This window comes from Hydra vulgaris, chromosome 01 (assembly GCF_038396675.1).
Source record: "Hydra vulgaris chromosome 01, alternate assembly HydraT2T_AEP".
Classification (NCBI taxonomy): domain Eukaryota; kingdom Metazoa; phylum Cnidaria; class Hydrozoa; order Anthoathecata; family Hydridae; genus Hydra; species Hydra vulgaris.
In genome coordinates, this window is record NC_088920.1 from 5,530,854 (window position 1) to 5,553,800 (window position 22,947).

Sequence of the window (22,947 nt, forward strand, 5' to 3'; positions counted from 1 at the left end):
CTTGTTACAAAAAATTTTATTTATTTGTTTACTCAGAGTGTAAAATTTTATTTTAAAACAAGTAGGTCTTAATGCCCTCCCTGACTAGTAAAAAATGGCAAAACTCTCTAATAAATTTAAATTAGCTATAAATTTCAGTATGATTATTTACCTAATTTAAGTTTTAATTTAAATTTAAATTAGTTAAATAATTATGACTAAAATTAAAAGCAACAAAAAAATAAATTTTGTAAATGTATTTTTGAAAATAAAAGTTTTTTTTTTTTTTTTTAGTATGGTTCGAACATTTTTTATTTCTTGTTTTGAAAAAAAATCAAATATTTTTATGGTTCGAACATTTTTATTTCTTGTTTTGAAAAAAAATCAAATATTTTTGGAAGTTTTGAAATATTATTTTCAATTTGCATTTTTTGTTTGTTTGTTTGCAGATCCGATAAGTTTTTTTTTTTTTTGATTCATTATATATCAACAGTAAATATATTAATTATAACTTATATTATATTAATAATAAATATATTCATTATAACTTATATTATCAAGTATAAAATATTTTACCGTGACCGTGCTCGCCGCTATACTCATCTATGACGGAGGCCGAAATAACATTCCGCAGATTGGGAAACAAATAACAATTTACAATATTGTACAATTGTCAATTACCTAATATTTAGAATTTTGTATTATAATATTATATTTTAATATTAATATAATTTATAATTTTTCCGAAAACTTTTTATAGTCTCCGTAAAAATTTTGGCGCCCCCTTGACATATTCCAGGGGGGGGGGGCTATTGCCCCTCCGAACCACCCCTTAAATACGGCCCTAAACTTTGTTAACGAGCAGTAGAATGATTATTACAACTCAAAGTTATTTACAGTTTAAATAAGAATATTTTAAAATCTGTTTACTGTAAAAGTTGCAGTATTTGCTATTTCATTTAACTTCGTTTAATTATAGTAGTTAATATTTTATATAAATACATTTTCAAAAAAATTGCAAAAAAATCATAATTTAAATACTTTTTAATAAAACGTTTAAGATCACCAACAAGATAACACTTTAGATTCGCGTGGTTTTAGCAATTTTGTGGACATTAAACTAAAAAATCTCATCTTATGGTTTAAAACAACTTTATCTTTTTTTTTACATTACAACTCAAAAACAAGCACCAAAATGTAAAAGGAAAAATTAAGACAGTAAAAATGTAACAAAAATGTAACATTAAATGTAACAAAAATGTAACACGAGTTGCAGTAAAAATGTAACATGAGAAAACTGCCGAATAATTTGTCAATAAAATGGGTGTGAGATATTGTTTAAAAATCAAATAAAAAAACATTACGAAAAATAAAGCAATATAGACTTTTCTATGTTAAAATTTTAACCTTTGCGTTTGCTATCAAAAGAAAGTTGAGTTAAAATCGTATGCTTGCATTTTTGGTATTAAAAGATTTTACTAATTGTAAGTTTTCGATAAATAATATATAAAATATTTATTTTAATAAGTTTTGTAACTTATTGATAAAATCATTGTAACAATAGAAAAAAATAAATTTAGTTAATTTAGTAAATATTAGTATGTAGTATATATTAGTGTCTATATATTAGTATAATTAAATTAGTCTATAAGTATATATATATATATATATATATATATATATATATATATATATATATATATATATATATATATATATATATATATATATATATATATATATATATATATATATATATATATATATATATATATATATATATATATATATATATATACAGTTGAGAAAATAGAATTTGCCTCACCATGTTCTAATCCGATATATAGTGAGTTAGCAAGTTTGTATATTAGTATATATATGTATATAAGGGGTGGGAATTTTTTTAACTTTTTTTAAAATCAATATGCCCTATTATTAACAGTGGAGAAAAATTATAAAAAGTATTTTAAAAATAATTTTAACCGCAGCAGATTAAAAAACTCTATGCGAAAACTCGTTTTTTTTTTAAATGATATAAGGTTTCAATTGTTTGAATTGCTTCAGATTGAAAAGAGTTGTTTTTGTTTGAATTGTTTCAGATTGAAAAGTTTTGTTTTTAAATGTGTAAACTTAATATTAGTTAAAAAAAAAAGTAACAAATTTAAATAAAGCTGAAAATACAAAACGAACAATGGTGTGGCTAGAAGGATAAAGCCACCCCTGTCAATAGGGCGTTAAAATCTTAAAAACCTTCCATTTCTAGGTGTATTGCTAAAAAAATTCCTATATTTAGAAAGGAACTCCTAAAGTTGAAAAAAGCCCCCAATATCGCTGGCACAGCAAATTGTCTTGCGTGGCTAGATTCCTAGTTTAAAAATTACGCATAAAATCTATGTAACTTGGGGTAATGATATTGTTTGTTGAGTTTTAAATTTTTAGTTATAAGTCTTTGAAAATTGCTTCCTGGAAGTAAATTTTGTTCAAACACTAAATTATTTTATTACAATAGCACACATAGACAGCTCAAAGTTTATTACAGTGTCTCAATAATTTGGCCTCTAAGTTGATGACGTTTCTTTGAAGAAATAGTTTAACTTTCACATGTGACCTTTCCCACACTTCATTTTTTTTTACTTATAATAAAAATATTCCAAGTGTTAAACGCTGCACACTATATATTAAAAAGAGTACAAAAATGTGAAACAAGTAAACACATAAAGCCAAAGAAACACGCCCGAACGTACGCACAAGAAAACGGTACCGAAGCCGATAAGTACTCGTTTAGATTTGTGTACTTAATGGTTAATATTGTGAGGCATTAAAAATAAATATAAGTGTAAAGTATATAAAAAAATCTTCAGATTAAAAAGCCATTAACTCTATTTTAAATATAAAAGTATTAGGTATAAACTCATGCAAAACAAAAACTACAATGCATCGTAATGTTATTGTTTTTAAATATAATAGAAAATCTTATATTTAACAAAAAAACACAAATACATTTATAATATATTTTTTATAATCATTTATAATAAACATTTATATTTGAATATAAATGTATAATATAAAGGTTTATAAAAAATATATATCATAAATGTATTTGTGTTTCTTTGTTAAATTTAAGATTTTCTATTATATTTAAAAATGATAAATTAAAAAAAGAAAAATGGGATATACAGATATAATTATATATATGATATAAATCTGTTTATACTGTAATTTAAAGTATTAAAACATTCATGTCATTCATGTATGAATCATATAATATATGAATCTTCATATTGTATTACAATGTAATATGATATAAAAATTAATGTATGCTTGTTTTTTAGCTGTGGCAAGTTCAGTAAATGATTGACACAGTTCCAGGTTTGACTTGAGCAAATTAACATATTTTTAATTATTTCCTTTAATAATTTATACATGTATATATATATATATATATATATATATATATATATATATATATATATATATATATATATGTATATATATATATATATATATATATACGCAAATTATTTAGTTTAATATATTATTTAATTTATATTTAATAGATGACACTTAAGAATTAAGCTCAGTGTGAAGTATCACTAAAGGTTAAAGTACAGAATATAAGAATCACGAACGTTTGAAATATTTTGTTTAGGAACATTAATATGACATCATTGTTTAATCAATCTTTAGAGGTTGGTAAATTTTAGTTTTAATAATGTAAAAATGTTTTGTTTTTTTTGTGTCATATTTTTGTGTCTTATTTTTTGTCACACAAAAAATAAGGCACAAAGTTTATTTAAATTTTCAATTTCATTTAGAAAAAAAAAACTTCATTTTTACTCATATTTTTATAATCTTATGAGAAACCCTTTCGAATAAAGAAACAAATTAATTCTAAGGATTGTTTAATAAATGTGACATTTGATTTTAAAATGTAGTGCTTTTTTTCATAATTAAAAAATAGTAAGTTTTCATTATCAACACATTATTGCAAATGATAATGCAAAATCAAACAAATAAAAGATATTGGATTTTTTTTTGAAACCATATTAAATTTTGTTTAAACATTTTTTTTAAATATGAAGCTTTTGAAAAAAATAAAATAGCATTTGAAAATTTCATTCTTTAACTTAAATGCTTTCCATTTATATTAGATCATCACAATAAAACTAAAATGTGTTATATATGGATAATATTGGTGCATATTTAAATTTTTAGACTAATTGTATATATCTTCAAGTAAAGTAAGGTTATTTCTGTAATTTGCTATTTTTGGTTATAAACATTTTACTTTAATTTTCTCTATTAATAAAATAAAAGATAACATTTAAAAAATACTTCAAGTTGAAAACTCATTTATGTAGATTTTTTTTTGCACATATAAGTTTTATAGATGCATTATTTCTGATGCTCTAAACCAGGGATGGCCAAAACGTGGCTCGCAAGCCGCATGCAGCTCTTGGAATGTCAATGCAGCTCGCGAGCCGCATACAGCTTATGGAATTTCATTAGGGCTCTTTTTGTATTCACTTTATTTAATCGCAAAACTTAATTTTTCGAAACGGATAAAGTAAATAATAACAATAATTCACTTCCTAACAGCAGTAAGAAAAGAAAAATTGATGACAAGAAAAGAATATTTAATGAAGATGGAACAGAAAAATTTGCATTTATTGAAAAAGAAAATAAACCAATATGTTTAATCTGTAATAAAGAACTTGCTCATAACAAGTCAGGGAACGTAAATTAAATTCAGATTACAGGAAAAATAAAATTGAGTTGCTCAAAACGATAATTAACAATTAAATAAATGTTTCATCTTTCAGTAAAGAATCAATTATAGTGTTGCTACAAATGGCGCACCAGCAATGGTTGGCAAACATATTGGACATATTGGTTTACTAAAAAGTGATCCTAGGTATCCAGAGTCGATTCCAGTTCATTGTTTGATTCATCGAGAACATTTAGTGGCAAAACATTTTAATTTTTCAATCGTTCTAAAATTAGTGTCAGAAATTGTAAATTATATTCGATCAAATGCTAAAAATCACAGACAGTTTAAAAACTTTATTAATGAATTAGATCTTGCTGACAAACCAAATGACTTATCATTTTACAGTGCTGTATAGTGACTTTCAAGTAGTGATGCTTTATATAAGTTCGTAGAATTATTAGAAACAATTAAATCTTTTTTGATTAAAAAAAAAATACTTTTGAAATTCTTGATGATATGAATTTTTTGCAAGACCTTTTTTTTTGACTGATATAATGCAACATTTAAAGTCTGAATTTGTCTCTTCAGGGAAAAGAAAAAATTATATCTGATCTTGCTCAGACTATTTTTAGTTTTCAAAAAAAAATTATCCTTTTTCACAAAGATCTTACTTTAAAAACCTTTAACCATTTTCCTCAAATGAAAAAGATGATTATTTCCAATCCTTTATTTCAGTATTATGATCATAAGGTTGAATCATACAGGGAAAAATTACAGAATTTACTAGAATACTTTCGAAATATGTTTATAGATTTGCATGCACTTAAATTATCTTAAGGATTTATATTAAATCCTTTTTTAATTGATATTATTTGTGATTATTGTCTAATTCTATCAAACATGGTTAAAGAAGTATCTCAATTTGAAACAGAACTATTAGATCTCCAAGAAGATCAAAATCTTCTGATGCTGCATAAAACACTAACTTTATTTGAATTTTTGAAGATAGTGCCTGAGGTTAAGTATCCCTTACTTAAAAAATTGGTATAAAATTTATTTTAATTTTAGGTTCTTTTAGGTGAATCTTTATTTTCCACTATGAAATTTGTCAAATCAAAGTATCGTGCAAATCTCACCACTGAGCATTTGTCAGAGTTACTTAGAACAGTGACTACAAGCTTGAAGCCAGATTTTAGGAGTCTTACCATTAAAGTTCAGAATCTTAGTGCCTGATTGGAAAATTTATGACTGTTTGTAATTTTGTTACTTTTTTAAAAGCTTATGATGTGAATATACTTCTTTTAACAATTCTGTAACTGGTTTTCTAGTGTGAGTAAAAGGGAATCTAATTTTTATCTAACTTGATTAAAATGAATTTTTCAAAACACTCAAGATAATTTGAAATTTTAAACAAGCTTACATTTAAAGTAAAGCTTTACATTTAAAGTAAAGTTTTTTTAAAATTTAGACAAAAAAGTAGTAAACATAAAATTTGTACACAAAATGTTTTTTAGAAAAAGTTCTTCAGAAAAAATTATTTCTTTTCATAAAAATTTAATTTTCAACTTCATGAAGTATTTTAAAACACTTATTATTTATCTAAATTTTTTGCAAAATCTTTAAAAAAAGAATGCATAATAATTTTCTCAACGAAATTTTTAATGCGTCTCTTTGGCTCACGTAAGTATTGAATGTGGCTCTCGTCCTAAAAAGTCTGGCCAGCGCTGCTCTAAACTCAGAGAGTCATAGTAGTTTTAAAATTTACTACTTCAGTAAGTTTCATTTTGTTCTTTGATAGCATTTATTGTTCATAAAATTGGTAAATATTGTTATTATTTTTCTTTTCATTTTTTTAAAACAAGTATTTTTTTCAGTAATTAGTAGGATGTTGAGAAATAAGTAAACCAAACAACGTAAAAAAAGAAAATTTGATTCTTACTTTTATACTTTCTCTACACAATTTTACATAAAATAACATATTATCATAATTATATTAATATATTAGATGTAAGGTTTTTTTTTAAAAATCAGAAGTTTATTATAAAAAAAAATAGATGTTTAAGTAAATAATAAAAAAGTTATAATTCAATAGTGCCAAATCTAACAGATGCTTTTTTTTCACCAATTATTTACTCAATATTTTTTTTTTGGTAACTTTTTAAACTTTAAAATAATTAAAGTTGCTTTTTAAAATTGCTAGTAACATTTTCAATGGGGAAATTATTTTTGACAAACAATCTCTTCACACTTATGTCTTTTTTAGGAACTATTAAGTATGTATTTTAATAATCCATAGGTGTTAACATTAAAAAAAATTTTATATCACATTTTTTACAAAGTTTTTGTGGAAAGCACCATATGGATTTATTCGTTTTCTTTCTTCTTTTTTTATTTTAATTTTTTGAATAACATTTATCAAGAAAAAACAAAAACCTAATTATGTTTAAATAAAAGAAAGCTATGCATATTATTTTTAAATACTTTATATAAAAAATCATTAGCAGTGATTTTAAGCATTTCAATAATAAATAGTCTTTCGTGAAGTTCCAAGTTATTTAATTAAAACAAATTTCAAAATCATTTGTCTTTTTTGATTATTATACAAATTTATTAAAGATACTATTCCAATCTAAAACAGTCGTCATTTATTAAATTAATTGCTTTTAAAAAAAAAATATATATATATATATACATATTTATTATAAAAAATGCATACTTATATAAAATAGTAATAGAAGTTAAAACTAGATGCATTAACAGCCAGTGAGGTAAAAACTCACTCTGACAGCTTTTGATAGTTATAACAATTTAATCCTAGAAATTTAAACAAAAATAGTTTTCACATTAATTTTTTATGCTAAATATACATCTAATTTGTTTTTGAAGTTGTTTAGGTTTGTTGAATCGATGATTTTTAATGGCATGGCATTCCATAAATTTGCTGTTCTGTTTATAAGGAATTTGTTTTTGGTATAAACTTGGTTTTTTCTCTACTGTATATGTGACCTCTTCGTGATTTTGAGAAAGTTTATTTGTTTGAAAATTCTACCTTTTCAATCTCATTAAAAATTTTAAATACTTGAATAAGATCTCTTCTTTGTCTTCTTTCTGACAACGTTGTTAAGTTTAGTGTCTGTTAATGGTATTGGTACTGCAGACTTTGGTACTACCATCCTTATTATTCTGTGCTGTACTTTTTTTTAATATTTTAATTTTACCTTTGTAGTTTGGTGACCAAACTGGTGCTGTAAATTCAATCAAAGGTCTTACCAAAGTTGTTTAAAATTGCTTAACAAGATGCTGATCTAAATGGACAAAGGTGTTTTTTATCATTCCCATTATTTCAATTGCTTTTGATGAACATGTTACCATAAGTTTCTTACATTTCAGTGGTGTATCACAATTTACTCCAAGATCATGTTCATTTGTTGAATTGTTGATTTTTGATCCATTATATGTAATTGAATTTTATGTTGTTCTTATTGTAATTTTTATTTTATGTTGTTTTTATTCTTCTGTATTATCTAAGCCTCTTTGAGTTAATTTAGTGTCCTCAATTGATTTTTTTTCTGATAAGGTATTGATGTCATCTGCATATATTTTTACAGCCTAAAATTTTTCCTTTCATTCCATTTGTGTTCAACTTTAACATAGGTGACTTTTTATCAAATGCTTTTGCAAAATCTAGTATATTAACCTCTACATGGTATATTTTTTGAAAAGTTATGTGTGATAAAGTCAAGAGTTTCTAAAATATTTGTGGTACATGATTTTTGTTTCACAAAACCATATTGGCATTTTATGATCAGAGTACAGTTGTCAAAATGTTTTGCATTTCGTTTCTTATAACTCCTTCCAATATTTTGCATGTTCTTCACATTTTTGACACAAGTCTGTAGTTCGATGCATTTAACTTACATCTTTTTTTGAAAATTTGTGTCAGAGGTTAGGCCAGGAAGGTGTCTGATTTCATGTCATAATATGACCACACAAATACAATTTGATTTAACTTTATTTGACCACGGCTGTTAATATGTTTTGAAAATTTGTATACATTTTAAAAATACGCTAAAAAAATTATTTTAACTTAGCTAAAAGAAACTTAAAAAAAAACTTATCGTTAAAGAAGCAAATAAATCTTCATAAAAAAAATAACGAAAGACAAAATAAAAATAACTTGATTAAAACTAAAATAACAAAAATAAAACTTAACTAAAATAAATTATAAACTATGATGATAAGATTATCTAAATTGCGTTTATAATAAATAACTTTAAATCGTTTATCTTTACTAATGTTTTAATAATATAATATTACGCAGAACGTTTTTTAAATAAAGTAACAACTTAAAACTGACGACTGTTTAATGTAGGTGCACATTTAAAAAAAATTCTTAACAATACTTAGCACAAAAGCAAAAGTAATTAATTTGTTTATTTAAAAAATTGATATAATTTTTTTTTTTTAATTTAAAAACATAATAAAAAATACTTATATAATTATAAAAAATATATATTATTCCCTTATGTTTTTATAAAAAATCATTACTAGTGATTTCTTACTTTATATAAATGCGTTTCTATAATATAAAAACTTAAGTAAAGATCAAAGTTATTTAATTCAAACAGTTTTCAAATAAGTTTGTCTTTTTTTTTCTTTTTCTCAACAAAAACTTTAATGATTCTTATATAAAGTCTATTGAAGGAACCTTCGCTGTTTAAAGTTGCCGCTTATAAAATTTTATTTATTTTAATTTTAACTTTGAAATTTGAAATTGCACGCCTTCCTGGCCATTCCTGATGTCAAATTCGCTGCATGCCAGTGTGAAGGCAGGTTACTTGTGTTGTGAGATGATTTGTAAATTAACGTAAGCAACAATGCTATTGATTTTAAACATTGCTTTAATAAAATAATAAAAATTTAATAAAAATAGTCTGCACCACATGCTTTGTATGTATTTAGTGTTTCAAGAGGAGTCAGAATATCTATGTAATAAATAAAATTGTCATGTAAATAGTGTATGAGTGACTTATTAGTTTATCTGCTATTACTGACATTGTGTTGCTTTTGTTTGGTGCTGTGAAAATGGTTGTTTAGAATATCTGCTGTCTTATTTTGGTTATTTGTTACTGTACCATTAGAGTTCAAAATAGCTTTTATTGATTGCTTTGTATTCCTTTGACTGTTCATATATTTATAGAGAAGTTTTGGATTTGATTTTGATTTATTATCAGGGTTTTTTCATACTCTTTCTGGCTAATCTGGGTTCTTTTAATACTAATTTTGTTATTGTTTTGTATGCATTGACCTTTTCTGCATCTTTCCAATTTGTTGCGAAATTTTCTTTGATCTTTTTTCCTCCTTACTAATGCTCTATGGTTATCACTAAACCATGGATTTTTCTTGTGTTCGTGTTTTGCATTAACATCAATTTATTATTAATCAATTTATATATAAATTACTCAATTAGCTTATGTTTAATATAAAAGCATCATACATTTGTTGTGTTGTTGATTTATGAAAAAAATAGTTCAAGTTAATTGAGTTTTTCATTTATTTTTGTGTAGTTTCTTCTGGTGTAGTCAAATTTGTATTTTGGTGTTCTGCTACTCTGTTTAGCGCTTAGTTCAAGTTTAAATGTCAATATTAAGTGCCTCTTGTTTGTATAACCTAGGACTTCATGTAATTGTAGCTCATATATTTTGTTACTATAAAGAACATAATATATGAGCTACAATGACATGAAATCCTGGGGACAGACACCCTGATGGTTCTTCCCCTCACTATGAATATGCCTTTGTATTAGCCTTCTATCAATGAGAAGAAATGATAAGGCTGTGATAAGCCCTTTCTTTATTTTTCCCTTACAATCAAGTTTACATTAAATAATAAATGTAAAATTTAAATTTTATAAATAATAAATTCTTTAAAATTTTATTTTTTTATTATTTTAGTTTAGTTTAATTTTTATTATTATTTTTTTTCTTTTTTATGTTTATGGATTATTTATTTTGATTTAAGTTTGCTTTGTTTTTTTAGCATCTTTTTTAAAAGTGCTAATTATTAAAACTTGCAAAAAGGCACAGCCAAGAAAATTTTATATGTGTGGTCATATAACGCCTCCTACGCAAAGGCTTGCATATTGAAAGAGATTGTCTGGTTTTCTTGCTGCAATTCTTGTATCTCTTAATTTTCCAAGATCCACTTTAATAATGAGTTTCTCTCTGATTCATCTCTTAGTTATAATTAACACTTTTTTCCTGTTGTTTTGGTGGTACGATCTGAAGGCCTGCTGTGGCACCTCTTTGAAATTGTTTTAATCTTTTGACAAACACTGGGTTGGTGGCTGCTCCTATGTGGTTAAATATTTGACTAAATTGTTTCTCAGTTTCTGCTTGAAATGATTATAATTATGTATATTATTATTCTCGTTCTTTACCATTGATGACCATGTAACTGGTCCTCTAGTAGCTGCTTCAATTTGTGCATTGTTTAGTTTCATTTTGTCATTAGAGAGTGTGCGTTTTTATTTTTCAATTGACGTATTTTTTTTTCATTTCTGATTTATACAAATTCAGAATACTTTTATTTGAACTTTTCATAGTCTTTAATTCTAATGCATGTTCATTTTTTAAATTGGCTAATGCTTTTTTAACGTCCCTTTCAAAAATTTCAGTATCTGATTCAAAAATTCAATATCCAAATATTTAAGCTATTTAACTTTTGTTTCTTATTTTTGTTAATGTAATGAAAGTTTTTATTTTATTATTGTTTTTTATCTCCATAAAAATGCATCTGCCATCTTTTTTTTAAATTTATTTAATATAAATAAAACAAAAAATTATATGTAACTTATATATGCTTAAATTATATGCAACTTTCATTTTTTCTACTTTAAACAAAAATTATTATCAGTAATTAGTTATTTAATTTGAAAGCATTTTCCTTATATAAAAACATTTGTAAAAAAAAAAGTTTTAATGCTATTTATGACTTTCTAACATATATTTCTGATAAATAAATATTTAAAATAAATTTTATTCAGTTTTTAAAATGTTCATAGTCATTATCAAATTGTTAAATAAAATCTATAATTGTCAAATACATCATATAATAGTCATGTCTGTCTAACCGCGCTTTTCTAACCAGTTAAACCATTTTGACCATTTTAAGGGGTAAACAGATTCTATCTGTTGACCAGCTTCACACCCCTTCTTCATCTATTAGGCTGATGCAGATGTATTTTTAATACATTGTTTCCAGTTTAGGATGTTGAATGCTGGATCTTCTTGACTCAATGCATGTGTTTTGCTTGTGTCTCTGTTTTATATGACTAGGCAACTTATTCTATTATCTCCTAATGAGGATACAGCTCGAAAACTCAGTTTTGTGGTTCTGAGGCCAGCTGATGTTCAGGTTTTCCGAACTCTATGGTAGCTCTCAGAGTGACTGATTCCATCAACAGCTGAAAAATATCAAAGTACTAACAGTGCCATGTTGCGCATGGATGGTGTCCCTGTTCTTACTTTTGATGTGCATTGCGGAGGCCACATTTGGAGCCCTTTGTTACGGCTTAGGTTTTATTAGTAGTAATGAGGCAATTGCTTGGGGTATTAAACAGTGTACTGAGTATAATCTATGCTTTGAGTCAAGTACTTTAACAAATTTAAAAATGAATAAAGTACCAAAAACTACAAAACATAAAAAACCATTGTCATCACCAAGTTCCCTAAACCTATGATTCACTAATATTCATGGTCTTTAAAGTAACTTTTCTTCTGTTGAGTCTTATCTCTTGCAAAGTTCACCAGACCTACTTGCTCTTGTGAGACTAATTTGAGTTCAGCTGTCTCATCTTGTTATCTTAGTGTTGATGGTTATCTTCCTTTAATTCATTAAGACTCCAATAGTCACATGCTTGGCCTGGGCATTTACATTCGTAAAAATTCACCCATTTGTCGGGAAACTAGGTTTGAATCCACACACTATTCTTTTATGTGCTTTTGTTTAGCACCACTTCACTCTATTGCCTTTCTCTTTGTTCTATATTGCTCTCTTTCATCTCAAGACTGTGCTCTTTTTGATGTTATTTCTGATTATATTGACCAAGCCCTCTCTCTTTATCCATCAGCCAATATTGTTGTTGTCGGTGACTTAAATGCTCATCACACTGAATGGTTTGGCTCTAGTGTCAGTGACTCTGCAGGCATTAAAGCCCACAACTTTTGTTTCTCTCAATCTCTCACTGAAATTGTAAACTTTCCAACTCACTTTCCAGACAACCCAAATCACTTACCTTCTCTACTCGACTTATGTCTTGTATCTGATCCTAGTCAGTGCTCAGTCTCTCCACATTCACTCTTAGGTGCTTCAGACCACAGTTTGATCTCTCTAAAACTATTATCTCATTCTTCTTCATCATCTGAACCCCCTATTATCGTACCTCTTACAACTACCTTAAAGCTGACTGGGATTCTTTCCGTGATTTTCTTCGTGATGGCCCTTGGGTAGAAATCTTTCGTCTTCCTGTTGACAAATGTGCTTCTTACATAACTTCGTGAATTCAAGCTGGCATGGAATCCTTTATTCTCAATCGACGACTCCAGATCAACTCTCACTCTTCTCCATGGTTTTCTTCATATTGTGCTGCTGCAATTGCCAATCGAAACGGTTATTTCCATTTCTATCAGCAAAATAATTCTCCTAACAGAAGTCTGTTTATTACTGCTAGAAACCATTGTAAAAAAGTTTTGTCTAACGTCAAAGCCTGATATTCTCAGGTCATGAAATCTTGTATTTCATTACAAAAATTAGGCTCTCGTGACTTCTGGAGAATCTTTAATAGTATCAATAATAAGGGCAAATCTGTAATTCCATCTCTCTTGTATGGTTCAGATTTTGTCACCACTCCTGAAGACAAAGCTGAATTGTTTGCAAAGAACTTTTCATCAATATCATCTCTTGATTCCACTAGTTGTGTTCTACCTGATATAGCTGTCAAACAGGTCGATCGATTGCTTGGCATTCGTACCACTCCAGCTTCTGCATCTAAAGTGATTTCCTGCTTAGACACTTCTACAGCTTGTGGTCCTGACAACATACCTGTTATAGTCTTGCAGATGTGTTCTCCGGAGCTGTTGTCTATACTTTCAAAACTATTCAACAAGAGCTTATCAGAGTCTTGTTTTCCAGCCTGCTTGAAAGCGGCATCTGTTATCCCTATCTTCAAAAAATCTGGAGAGTGATCTGATTCGTCTAACTACCGTCCCATAAGTCTTCTTCCTATCATAAGCAAGGTTTTTGAATCTTTAATTAACAAACACTTAAGTTCTCATCTTGAATCTAATAACTTACTTTCTGACCATCAATATTGATTTCGATCTTCTCGTTCTACAGCTGATTTGCTAAAAGTAATAACGGATAGGTTTTATCATGCATTAGATAAAGGTGGAGAGGTTAAGGCCATTGCTCTTGATATTTCTAAAGCATTTGATAAAGTTTGGCATGCTGGTCTTCTCCATAAGCTTTCTTTTTTCAATGTATCTGGGAACATCTTTAAGATTATTGAGTCCATCCTTTCCAATTGTAGTATAAAAGTTGTCCTAGATGGACAGCACTCTTCTTATTCTGTAACCTCAGGGGTTCCTCAAGGTTCAATACTTGGCCCTATTTTCTTTTTAATTTACATTAACGATCTTCCAGATATTCTCTTATCTAAGGTGGTCATGATAAGAAGCCAACACTCTCTAATTGCTTGAAGGGGGCATTTAAGCTTGAAAAGGATCTCACTTCTGCTACAGTATGGGGCTCGCAGTGGCTGGTGAACTTTAATTTAGCCAATCTTTATCGCAATAATTTAGATCTTCCTATATTTATGAACGGTAATGTACTAGATGAGTCATCTACCCTTAATCTTCTAGGATTAACTCTTACTTCTGATCTTTCTTGGAAACCATATATCAAATCTGTTGCAAAATTAGCATCAGCTAAGGTTGCATCTCTTTATCAAGCTTGATACTTTCTTACTTCGGATTCCATTCTCTATCTCTATAAATCTCAAATCTGTCCTTGTATAGAATACTGTTGCCATATCTGGCTCAGAACTTCTAATGATGCCCTTTCTCTTCTAGACAAGGTGCAAAAACGCATTGTAAACATAGTTGGACCTGCTCTTGCAGCCAAGCTCCAACCATTATCACATCGTCGTAATGTTGCTTCTATTTTTCTTTTCTACAAATACTATAATGGGCACTACTCTAAAGGGCTAGCGTCTCTTGTGCCATCTACTAAAATTTTTTTTTTTTTTATTTTATTTTTTTTATTATTATTTAGGTGCCCCAAGAAGTCCTAGCGGTCTTGTCACAGAGCACCGCGGAAGTGCATTTAACCAGGAAGTTCACTCCTCCTTCCTTCCCGTTACGCAAAAATATGTCCAAAGCTCGTTTCGAACCTGGATTTCCTGCTTATAAAGCAAGCGCTCTAACCACTGCGCCACGGCCGCACAAATTCATTCTCGTGTTACTCGTCATTCAATTAAGTCTCGTCCTTTTTCTGTGACTGTTCCTAAGTGCTCCAAAAACTCTTATTCGTCTAATTTTTTTCCTCGAACATCAGCTCTTTGGAATTGGCTTCCTTCATCTTGCTTTCCTGATTCATATAATTTACAATCCTTCAAGTCATCTGTAAATCATTATCATGCTCTATAATCTTTATCTTTTCTCTTCCAGTAACTTCCAACTCTAATTCGTGGTTGCCTGCAGCCTTGTTGGAAGCAAAGATGTTTTAAAAAGTATTATATATATATATATATATATATATATATATATATATATATATATATATATATATATATATATATATATATACGTATATGTATATATCAGGGATGCGGAGTCCCAAAAAGACTCCAGCTTTACATCTCTATTTTTTTCTGGAGTGTCTAGAAGCTCTAAACATGTTTGTTGACTTTAAATCTGCCATAAGAAAAAATTCATAAGATTTAATGACTTAGAACTTATTGTTTTTAAGCCTGGAGTCCTGGAGTCTTGAAGTCCTTATCTCCATTATACCTTAGGATTCCGGGTTCAAAAAATGATTGTTCCTCCTACCTAAAAGTATTACTTTTTTTTCTACTATAAGTCAATCAACTTATTTATATTTTAAGAGCTTCTGGGTACCAAAAACTAGAAAGAAGTAATCTTTTTATGCCTTTTAAATTCATATACATACATATATATATATATATATATATATATATATATATATATATATATATATATATATATATATATATATATATATATATATTGTTTGTATATATATATTGTATATATATATATATATATATATATATATATATATATATATATATATATATATATATATATTGTTTGTATATATATATTGTATATATATATATATATATATATATATATATATATATATATATATATATATATATATATATATATATATATATATGTATGTATGTATATATATATTGTGTATATATAAATATATATTGTATGTATATATATATATATATATATATATATATATATATATATATATATATATATATGTATAATTTTATTATTTTAATAATAAATTTGATAAGTTGTATATTTACATTAAAATAATTGTTTATTTTAGCATTATTATACATTGCCAAAGTGTTTAAATATATAAAATTCCCTGAAATGTATTGAAGTCATGGATGACAAAAAATACAAAGATATCTTGCTGAAAATTGCAGTTAATTTGTTGGATAAAGATGTTGAAGCACTTAAATTTTATTATTCAAAACAGATTGGTGATGCTGAACTTGAGAGGATTACAACTCCTATTAAATTAATTCAAACTTTAGAACAACGTATGCTTTTAGGGATCAATGATTACAGTTCTTTTGTAGAGGTACTTACGAAAATTGGAAGGAATGACTTAGCTATTTGTTTCTTTGGTAAGTATAACAGTAGTATTATATTTATGAATTGCATGCTTTTATATACTATTAAAATATATCCTTTACTTATTTATTTATTTATATGCATATACATATAAATTTATATATCTTCACTCGAAATTAGGAACAATGAGGTCGGCAAATTTTTGCCGACCTTAATCTTATAGAGGTTGGCAAAAATTATTTGATACAACATACATAATTATTTGATATAACATACATGTTTTATGGTCTGACCATAAAACATAGAAACAAGTTCTGCAATTTTTTGCCGACCTTAAACACTTACAGGTCGGTAGTAAGGTTGGCATTGCTGAATGCCAACGCTAATTCTGAGGGTTTATATATATATATGTTTATATATATATATATATATATATATATATATATATGAAGAGTGTATTTTCAAAATGCAGTATATCCATTTTTGTTTTATTGAGATAATAGACTTTTTTCGCCACGCCATCATGTCTCGTATATTTGGAAAAATTATTGTTGCTTAATGTATATATACATAAAGTATATTAGATAATGTTAATAATTGTAATATTGGTAAATAAAAAAAAAAATATTTTTTGTCTATAAATTTGCATTTACTTTCAAAATACTGTATATCCAATTACAGCTTATTCGCAAAATGCGGTATATCCATTTTATAAAAATATTTGGAAAGTTTATAAATTTAAAGGACTTAAATAATTTTTAATGATTAATTTCATTTAACATATTGTATAACTCTGTGTATTTAATGTTTGGTAATTATAATTTAATGATAATGTGAATGTTAACAATGTACTGTTAAAGTAATGTAAACTTTTATGTTTCAGAATTCGCGATTGTGAATTTAAATTTTTTTTCGGAGAGTTGAATACGAGACAATTAACCATAATATTTTTTTAGTGCAGTGTAGTTGTAACAATGGTGATCAGATTTTTAAATTATTGCTTTTTCAAAGAAAGAAGCATCAACACTATGCTTATCTCTTGCTTTGTCCATAGCAGGCATATCAAAGTAGACAAAGAATTGATGCATTGGAAAATGCATCGAATTTTTTAAAACATCTCCCTTATCTTCATTAGCCATTAATTTTTTATTTCCGCCTCTATTTTTAAGTCTGTTTAGAATTAATGGACCATTAATAGAACATAAAAATCATCGTTATATTTTATAGTGAAATAAAATTTTAAAAATAAAACACTGCATTAGCCTCATTTTCTTTGCAACAAAGCAATTGTTGGTTTAACAAAAATAAAATACTTTTTTTTTTTTGTTTAGCAAAAATAAAATATATATTATTGAATGCTTTGTCTTTTTAATATATTTTCCATTATTATTCCGTAATCAGTTCAGTTAAACAAAGTATGAAAGTATTAACAAACACCAGAATAAAGAAATGCTTTTCCTTTTTCTTGTTTCAAGCATTTTATCTTTTTTCTATGTGAAATAGGAGGTTAGATAACACATTAATCTTGTCCATCGCAATCCGCCATTTCATAAACGCAACTTTACAAGGTTTGCGCAGAAGTAATATACATTTGCCACGGATTGGTCACAATTAAATACTGTACTTTGAAAATAAATTAAAAACTCCATACAGTGTTTTGAAAATAAATGTTTTTTAGAAGTAGAAAAATACAGGGTTATACTTCACTTAGCATATATTCGGACACAATGTCTGTTAGGTCCTTATAAACTAAAAATAAACCACACAGTTTCTACATTTTTTTGAAAATGGCGCTTACTGTGTTTTGAAAATAAATTCTTCATATATATATATATATATATATATATATATATATATATATATATATATATATATATATATATATATATATATATATATATATATATATATATATATATATATACTGGATACCAGATTTTGATAATTTAGTTCATTTTTAATTGATTTGTAAAAGAGTTTATTTTTAAGCAATTTTTTTCTAACGATGTTTATGTAGTTAGTAGCTGATGATTGCTACGATGTATGGCACGAAACTTTAAGTACCATTAATAATTTACTACCACGTACTTTAAGTACCATTAATAATTTACTACCATGTACAATAATACTACCAGGTCCCTGGTTGTACCACGCTCAACTTGTTTCTCCACGCAGCAGCCTTGTTTGTCAAGGTTCGTGTTTCAGAGTTAGAGAGTTAAGAGAGGGTTATAACCACTAATAAGTAACCTCCTCATCTGTAGTGGCCTTCTCGGCCTTGAGGAGGTAAATAAATTAAAAAAAAAAAAAAAAAAAATTTCGTTTTTATATGATAAAAATATATATAAATATATTTATTTATTTATATATAAATTAATATATATATATTTATATATGAACCTTTGGAAAATAAAGTCAGCAATTGTTTGCCAACTTCAAACACTATTAGGTTGGCATTGTCAAATGCCGACCTTCATTCGGTGGGCTGAAATTTATTTATATGTTCATATACATATACAGTAAAAATAAAAATAAAATCTTTGGTAGATTAGTAAAAATAAAAATAAAATTTTTGGTAACTTTTTGGTAGATTTTTTATTAAAATCTTTATAAAACTATGTTTTATAAAGATTTTAATAAAAAATGTTTATAAAACTATGTTTCAAAAAAGACAACAAAACTCAATAAAAAATTAGAGCAAAATTATATAGAAAACATGTTCTATATAGATGTTTTTATTTACTTTAATTAAACATCCAAATTCATGTGTCTAATGCTGGACAAAAATAATTTGCAATGGCTCTTGAAAAAATCCTAACTTGGGAACAAATCTTTGTAGCACCTCTTTGAAGAACACACACAGTTTATTTGAAAAAAGAGAAAATATTAAATGCAAAAGTTCAATTTTTCAAATGTAAAATTGATGGAATAGGTTCTATATCTTCCTGAAGTTGTGGAATAACATAGACAACAGGAGAGTACTTTGAATGACAAATCTCACCAGCCCAACGCAAGTGAATAATAACTGCACCGGGATAAAGTTATTTAATTGATTGTCAACACCAGCCACAATCAAACAGAAAAATCTTTAGAGATTTAAGGTTTTGCAAAACTAAGCAAGAATATGTAATAAAAATCAGGCCAAGAACATATTCATTGTAGTTTCAAATGGATCTCATTTTAAACAAATCGAATCAATGAATGACTGTTGTACAACATATTGTTTATTTATTTACATTTACATATTTTAATTATTTTTTACATATTTTATTTTACGTATTTTATTATTTACATATTTTATATATATATATATATATATTTATATATATATATATATATATATATATATATATATATATATATATATATTTATATATATATATATATATTTTTTTTTTATTTATTATGTTTATTTACATTTACCTATTAGAAATCTTTTAATATTGTTTTCTTGAAACTTCTATAATGATTCTGAATAAGTTGATGTCAAAACTTACTGAAAAATTTAATATAAATCAAATACTTGCAATATTAAGAACTGAAATAAGAATTAAAATTATTGAAATCATAAAAACTGAACTGAAGTTTTAAGAGCACTGATTGAAGATTCAAGACCTGAATAAAAATGAAAATAGAATTATATTTAATATCACTGATAAACATTTACTTTTATCAAATAACTTTAGCATTCCATGTGAAAACATCCAATTATTTTATTAAATGCAACCCTAGTTCTCAGGTTTTGCTGATTTTTACACCACCTAAAGATTTTAATAAGTTATGAACATTCCCAAAATTTTATCATCTAATTCCAAACAGTTTCAAAGATATGACTATTCAAAATTTACCTTAAACCAACAAAAATCTGCCATTTTGAAAAATCATTTTGGTCTTTGTTACTGTTCTGTGTGCAATCGAAAGCTGAAAATATGTACACTTACATATTTTGAGGCAAGGAATCCAATAAATCAACTAAATATTTAAAAAATAAACATAAGACCTGTAAATTTGACGATTATCGCAATTTTACTGGGGCGTGTCAATAGTTTAGTTAGAGTTGTTACGAAGTATTAGGGAGTGTTCTTTTCTTAAACAAATAAAAAATGGTTAAAAATACCTAATTTTGTTACTTATAAAACAGGAATTATGAAAAATGAAAGAAAAAAAAAGGTGATACTCCTAAGAAGTTGTAAATAAAGGAAGTGAAATTACTATAAAATGATCGCTTGCAGTAACTTTGAGACCTAAACCGGTCTCAAAAGTTATAAAATATTAACTGAAAAAAAATTTTTTTAGTTTTAAGATTCTTTTTTCATAAAAAGTAAAATCAGGGATGCAGAGTTCCAAATGGGCTCCCGCTTTATATCTCTATTTTTTCCTGGTCTCTGGTGTCCAGAAACTCTAAACAAGTTTGTTGACCTAAGATCTGCAAAAAAAATAAAAATTATTAGATATAATGACTTAGAACTTATTGTTTTTAAGCCTGTAGTCCCAGAGTTATTGCCGCCATTTTACCTAAAGACTCTGGATTCAAAAACTAAAAAATTTGTTTTTTTTCTTATTAGTAGTCCATAAGCTTTTTTATATTTTAGAGATCCTGGACACTAAAAAGCTAGGAAGAAGTAATTTTTTGTGACTTCAAAACCAGAGTTTTTTTGTCAATAGTGTCAATAATGAGTCAATAATGTAGTTTCTGCTATTTTACAGCTTATAACCAATAGTTCAATAGGTTAATTGATGTCTTAACACCATAAAATTAAATATTGAAGAGCATTATATGGAACTAAGAAATACTGATTTTAAAAATAAGCCTTTCTTTACTGATATGTGTGTATTTTTTTTAAAATAATGAATACTTGATTGACTGCCATAGAGGTTTGGGGAAATGAATATAATTAGAAAGAAAAAGAAAATCTCATATTTAAAAGTGAGACTAGCACTGCTGTTACTTCTCAAAAGGGTTTTCTATTCAAACTAGTTATAAGTATATTTAATCAATTTATATTTTGAATGAATGATTCATAAATATACAAAATTCTTAAAAAGTTAAATAGGACTTGTCTTCATTCTTCTATTAATTATACCAATCTTCATTCTTCTATTTAATATACCAATCATAGTTCTTTAATAGCGTATTATTTTAAAGACATTAAATTGTTTTTTTGTCCAAATATCTAAAAGGTAAACAGATTCTATCTGTTGACACCACTTTCTTATTGATTAGGCTGTCACATATGTATTTATATACATTGTTTCCAGGTTAGGATATCAAATGCTAAATCTTTTTAACTCACTGCGTTGGTTTTGCTTATGTCTCTGTTTTTATGACTAAGCAACTTATTCTATTATCTTCAACCCCACCAACCGAAACGCAATTCTGCTTGACACCTTATTAATCAAGATGGCATTCTTATACTTTATCTGTCCTTTCATGCTATAAAAACTTTTATCTAACTTTTTCTCCCTCTTTAATGTTAAAATGGAAAAAATTTCAAATGTGAAAATGGAAAAAGATGCATTTCAATCTCAAATCTGTCCTTGTACGGAATACTGTTGCCGTATCTTGAGCGGATCTTCCAATGATTTCCTTTCTTTTTAAGACAAGGTGCTAAAATGCATTGTAAACATAGTTGGACCTGCATTTGCAGCCAACCTTCAACCATTGTCACATTCTAATATTGTTTCTCTTTCTCTTTTCTATAAATACTGTAATGGTGCTGTTCTAAAGAGCTAGCGTCTCTTGTGCCATTTACTGCCATTACTAAAAATCATTCTTATGTTACTCGTCACTCATTAAGGTCTCATCCTTTTACTGTGACTGTTCCTAAATGCTCCAAAAATTCTTATTTGTCTAATTTTTTCCTCAAATAATGGAGTTTGTTTTTCTTGTTTTCTTGATTCATATAATTTGCAATCTTTTAAGTTGTCGGTTAATCGTTATCTTTCTTTATAAACATTGTCTTTTTTCTTCCAGTATTTTCCAATTCTAATAGTGGTTGTTTGCAACCTTGTTGGATGTGAAGATGTTAAAAAAAAATAAAAAGCGGACATCAAAGTCTTTGCAAATCAAAGGATAGTACTTATCATATATATGTGAATAAATTCAAAAAAGTATAATTAAAAAAAAAAAGATTACTTGAATAAAAATATAATAATATTTATAAAACAGTTTTAAAATGAGAAAATGGAAAATTTAAATATATTCTTCTAATCTTAACCATATTGCTGCTCAATCCAAACCCTGTATTGTTGTAACAGTACTTCTTTTTATGTTGTTTCTAAATCAGTCAATGTATGTACTGAGTCCTCCGGGCTCCTTACCCTATTTCTTCATATTATTTCCACACTTTTCTA

General features: G+C 26.6%; 1 long non-coding RNA gene across 3 annotated transcripts; it reads left to right on the forward strand.

The window, feature by feature from the left end:
• The first annotated feature begins 1,338 nt into the window (after window positions 1-1,338).
• Window positions 1,339-16,643, forward strand: LOC136074756 (uncharacterized). 3 transcript variants are annotated; one of them, XR_010635398.1, is made up of 4 exons: window positions 1,339-1,463; window positions 3,312-3,348; window positions 3,537-3,668; window positions 16,343-16,643. It is a non-coding gene; the product is annotated as an uncharacterized LOC136074756 (long non-coding RNA). The 3 variants fall into 3 exon arrangements; XR_010635397.1 differs by lacking the exon at window positions 3,312-3,348 and having other exon boundaries at window positions 1,342-1,463; XR_010635399.1 differs by lacking the exons at window positions 3,312-3,348; window positions 16,343-16,643 and adding an exon at window positions 7,917-8,123 and having other exon boundaries at window positions 1,342-1,463.
• The last annotated feature ends 6,304 nt before the right edge of the window (window positions 16,644-22,947 follow it).